Source organism: Scaptodrosophila lebanonensis, unplaced genomic scaffold, assembly GCF_003285725.1.
Source record: "Scaptodrosophila lebanonensis strain 11010-0011.00,11010-0021.00 unplaced genomic scaffold, SlebRS2 tig00000080-arrow-pilon, whole genome shotgun sequence".
Lineage (NCBI taxonomy): Eukaryota > Metazoa > Arthropoda > Insecta > Diptera > Drosophilidae > Scaptodrosophila > Scaptodrosophila lebanonensis.
This window is the reverse complement of record NW_022060561.1, coordinates 3,046,811-3,052,883: the sequence shown is the minus strand read 5'-3', so window position 1 is coordinate 3,052,883 and position 6,073 is coordinate 3,046,811.

The following is a 6,073-nucleotide window of genomic DNA, read 5'->3' as shown; positions in this document are numbered from 1 at the left end:
AATAATCTAAGGAATTATTTAAATCTATTCATTATATCATACAGTTGTAATAGGAACAACTTTCTTGTTTAGTTTTTGTAGCAATCTTTAGAAATTTGTTATTTTAGCCATTTTTTTATAATAGTTTCTACAGTTGTATAATAATCGATAAGCTATTTTCTATAGCTACCATGGGCACTTTTTTTATGTAGCGTGGAAAATGGTGGCTACAGGTTATTCAAGAGTCGACTTTCTCGCATCCTATACCGGGATGATATCTACGCTTAAACGAAAATGTTAGAGAAATTCTTTGGCCGGCCAATTTAAAGAATTTCGCGTATAAATGTGCAAATAAATAATGTGAAAATATGAAGAAAAAAAGAAAACACTGCGACTAAAAGCAAAATGGACAAACAACATTTTTGCTGTCTTTAAAAATATCAGAAATGAATTTTTTCTTCTTTTTTTAATGCTTTTTTGTGTTGCTCTCCAACTTTGTAGTTGTAGTTGTTGTTGTTGCTGTTTCCGCCGACCGGAATTATATAAGCGGCCGCATCATACTCGTATATAATTTTTACGATGCTAAATGGATTAGTTATTATAATTTTGTTGCTGTTCTGTTCGACTTCGTTGCTATTTTTGGCACAATAGCTTTGCTACGAATTTCGAATACGTCTGTTGTCTATATATTTGTGCTATTAAATCGGCAAATTCTTTAACTGTATTTAAGTGCATATACAATACATGCATAACTACATGTGTGTATGTGTGAGTATGCGAATATGTATTTGGTTTGTTGTTTTGCACTTTACGAGCAATAAATTGCCTTTATATTTTCGCAATAAATCGCTTATGAACTGGCGGCTGTAAGGCATCATCTATCTGTATGTATATACTTGTATATAGACGGCCAGAAATTGCTTAAATTAAGTAGATTTAAAAAAGTCTAGTCTACATCGTGATAAGCAGCATTTGCAAATTTTAAACGAAGCTTAAAAAAAGTCAAAAAACTTGAAGAAAGACCCAAGCGAAACCAATATTTTGTTCATAGTTATAAACTCGACTGAGTCGAATGTTGTAGCTGAACAACTCAATGATTCATAGGTTTTAATTCAATGGTTATATTTAGCAAGACTAGAATATATTTCCAGTTGTCTAATAAATTGAAAAATTTGCAAATGAGCTTCCCTTGTGCGTATATATAGTATTCCGGCAGGAGTGGCTTCTGAACCCTATTTCGATGAAGCTACATTTTATGTTGATAATAATATTTCAAATTAATCTATAATTAATATTTTCAACCGAACATTCCCTTCCTTTAATAGGTCTCTCTTTTAAGCCATTTGCAAAATCTCTGACCAGGATCGGTCCTGAGACGGAGCATAGCTTCACAGAGTGGCTAATAAATCTTTCACAACCGGTTCTGAGATTCCATTTTTAGTTTTGTTCCTTTTTTAAAATTAGGTTTTAATTAATTCTAAGTTTCTTAACTCAAGTTTTTTCTTTTTATATTGGTAGACTTATTGACGCCTTTGTTCACACTTGGCTGTGAGTCGGGCGGAGGCTTTCATTTCATATTATTACAATTTTATTAGATTTCTCCGGCTTAGGCTTTTGTAGCGTATACGGTTTTTTCTTTTTAATTTTTCTATATTCTTTTGCTAGGTGGCCAGTCAATATTATTGACATAAATATAAGTAAAAAATACCAAATTTGTTTGCCAAGTCTCACTAAAAACTAATTTTCCGGATTATCGGGTCTATATTATATATTATTCTACCTACAGAGACAAAGACGTAAATTCTGGCGTAAATTCAACTTATTTTCCAATTACATGTTTCACGCTTCAGTTGCGTTTTACCGCCAACGCATAGTTTTGTGTGCCCAGCAAAAAAGCCAAAAATAACAACAAAATATGTTAACTGCATATAAATTTTCCACTGGCAGGCAGGCAGGCAGCTTGTTTGGCAGTCTAATTGGTTGAGTCCGGCCAGACAAGATAGACCGCAGGCAGGGGAGCTGGGACTGACAAATTCAAATGCGACGTTGTTTTCGCAAGGTAAGCCAAGATAAAAACAACAACAACAACAACAAAAACAAAGCAACCACCCCACTAACTAGTTGGGGGAAATCAAAACAAAGAGGTCCCACAAAACAGCTTGCCACAAGCTCTCTAGAATTGTGTGCCACTAATGACAGACATGCGTGCGGCATTAAGAAGGCCAGAGACCAAGTGAAACATGCATAAGTAGTATATGCTCAATAGCAGATATACATACTATACAATACATACAGTGGGAGTATATATGTATGTACATATACATATTCATATGTGCACGTCTATATAGCCGAAGTGGAGCGATTCCCAGAGGCCCGCATGCCATCAATTACTCAGCCAAACTGTTCACTTTGCTTCGTCCAACTTGCCAACCAAAGTTCCATTACCCGAGGCACAACTCATAAAACTCCTGTTCCCGCTCCCGCTCCTGCTCCTTCTCCTTCTCCTGCTCAGTTCTATTCTATTCTGTTCTGTTCTGTTCCTTTCCATTCTGTTCAGCTCTGTGTTATCCTGTCACATGTGTGCGGTGCCGCAACTTCAAACTTTGAGCAGCAAAAAACGTAAAGGAGCAACCAAATATGTGCCCAAAAGTGTTGCTATAAATAACCTTAGACATGCCATGTCCTTTGCTATGCCACGCACACATGCCTCGCCATAACCTTCCATACTATGCACATATATTACATATGTATATATACATATATACATATTTCATATATATCTCCATATATACATACCTATAAAGGTATATCTGTGTTTCTCTGCGTGTGTTTGTGTGGCAAACACGCCAACTTTCTGCTTCCACGAAAATCAAGGAAACAAAAAATATATAAGACCTCTACTCAGCCATTGCCGGAGCTTCCTTCCGTACATACATATTTTAGTACACTCGGAAAATAATAGATGGATTATAGATTTTAGAAAGTTGACCTAAAACTAAAAATGAAGATGGAAACAGGCAGAAAAATTCCTTTACAATATGTACAAGGCTTGTTCCTCTGCCCATCCCTCTGTTCGCAGACTCGTAATCGTATATAGTCTAATAAATTTATACAGCTGCCACAGGATCGTTTGAAGGAATATTTCTAATACTATGTTAATTTCGGCCTGAAACTATAGCTCTAATAAATGTTTCTGAAAACATTTGAGCAGCGTGTTATGCATTGCCAAATTTCCTTCTTTTTTTTTTGTAGTATACTAGTATTTATACAATATTTAAAAAATCTCGATTCAATTCAAGCTAGACTCGATTCAACAGATTTAAAAATGATAATTTTCACTTTCAAAAAAGTTTACCCAATTTTACAAAATTACTTTTTAAAAAGCAACTTTTTTAAAAGCATTGTTAGTTGTCTTCGTTTGTATTTAAAGGGCGTTTTTTGAATTTTAGGGCGATTCCCGACTTTTTTTTTCAGTGTAGGTAACTACCTTTATATACATACATGCACATACATTGGTATTTTTTCAGCTGCGGCATGTAATAAGTTGGCATGTATGTAAAAAAATGCAACGGCCCGCAACGTCGTAGGTAGAAAGAGCTGCAGACAAAAATAAATATACATTCATATTTCGGAACATAAACAGAACACTTTGGCAGCCCGTTTTGGGTTGAGAAAATCTTTAATATAAAGCTTAAGCTATACTACATAAATATTTAGTAGAACTGCACCCACACTTTTCAGCCACAACCAGGTCAGTTAGCCGTATTGGCCAACTACTAAATTGTCCTCCAGCGGGTCAGAAACTATCACAAATAAAAATACTATTTTTACAATTATTTTTCGCGGTTTCGTGTTACTTAATTGCAATGCTTGTTTATGATTTTGTTTTAATTAAATAGGAAAGAGAGAGTTCAGGTGGGAAATGTTGTTATAATTAAGGCATAAGCCCCGAAAAGGAGTGTGCAATCCCTAATCAGTAGTTCATATATTTATTAGAAGAGCAATACATTTTTTGTTTGGTAAAGGGATTGAGAATTAAGAATAAAAATAGGGGGAAACTATCCACTCGATAATCAATTTGCCGATGACAGTCTGCTCGAGTAGGGTGACAAACGAAGGATGGGATGCCAGTTTTGAAGTACGAAGACCAAAAAGACGTAATTAATGATTTCTATAATCCGGATAAATTTTAAATTAAAATTTAATTTTTCATGGGTTTTTGATTAAATTTTTCCCCCGCTTTTGTTACATATTAGAAACTGACCGTTCACTCATAAACTGTAAAAATACACTTTATATATACAAGTAATTAAGTTAATAAGGTTTTATAACCTGTACTCTTTATTATTAACTAATTATAGATACACACCAATTTATGAGCCAATTTATGTGAATACATGAAATGAATGAAAATTAAATTAATTTTTCACCGGACCAGCGTTTAATGAATCCAAGAGCGTCCCTAGCCTGGTTTGTGATAGTGGGAATGTGAAAATTTAAGATTAATTTGGAATAAAAAAGTGCTATAGATTGTAAATGCGTATACGTAATACTTAGTCGCATGACTAAGTGTGATCTGGTCCGAGAAGCAGTCAAATCATCCTGCACACAAATATTGTAAAAGGGGTTCTTGTACAATAGAATTAACTCCAAATTCAAGTATATATGCTGATCTCTTTGAAATTGTATGCCAAGCTTTAAGTTATTCAATTAAGATTGAAGTAATTTAGCTCTCTATCATTTTAATAACCTGAGTTAGTTAGCTAGGTTACTATTTAGGATATCTTGATAATTACATCATTATCAGGAATAGCTGAGACTTTGAAGCTATACTTAAAGAGGTCAAATCAGCTCATTGTTTGATGCTCCAAGCACTGTCTATAAAGCTGTTACTTCGCATGTATAAACAAATAATAATATATAGTTGTATACATGTCGTATAATTTCAATGAAGCCCGATTTTGTTTTATTTCAGGGCCTCTTTCACAGTCCATTGAAATTCTAAATACATATTGATTTTACAAGTTTGTATTGTTTGCAGGTGTTTTCAGCTGCCAATTTTGCCGCTACAATGGTACATACATATCTATATAAAGTATATAGCATATTAAGTATACGGCATGGTTTTTAATACTCACCTCTATACGTATATGCAAATTTTTGCATGTTTCCAACCACCAACTACGAGTATAACTCGACACTTTAATTTCATATGCAAAACTATTAAATGGAATTTTGCTTTTAGGAAAACGAACAAAATAACAAAATTATGTAACGTGGCCCCCACGTGGCCTGCATGCATGTGAATTGAAATATAATTATTTCTTTTAATGAAAGTAATGGCTTTTTTGTAAAGCAAGCAAAGGCATGAGGAATGGATATGAATATATTCTACAACTAATTAACAAGTGGGGGAGATTTGTAAAACCTTTAATGACAAAGTAATATTATTTTAAAAATACTTGTTAAAAGAACTCAAAAAAGGAGATATGAGTATCTAGAAAATTATTTAAAACATTATTTTAAAATTCAATTCTCTAATATACATAACTACAGAAACACAAAACTTATGTAGGTTATAAATTTTCAAATGCAAACAGATGATAAACGTCCATCGTTCACATGTTGTGTTATCAGAACAATATCAGTTTTTACAGATATGAGATTATCGATGTCACTATCTGTAGTATAGATGGTTTTTAATTGTTTCCAGGCACTATTATCAGAATGAAGCTACTATTGAAAATAATAAGGTATATACCGGTCTCATGTGATCTCCCGCTAGCTGGTATTTTATAAATACTGTATCGATTTTAAAAAGAATATCCTTTTAATTTTTTTTCATCAGATGATGAACAATTTTAGATTTAAATAGATTCTAGCGATTTCATTAGACAGATGTTATTTAAGTTCATCAAAATTTGCAAATTGCTGATGGAATTACTAAACAGAAACTTTCCCATTGCCGCAATAGTTCTGTCTAACCAACGCATTTGAAAGAGATTTTGATTCCTTGGATTATGATAACGAGCTGTAGAGAGGTATGATTAATTCAATGATTATATCTGATGAGTATATTTAGAAAAGATTTGAT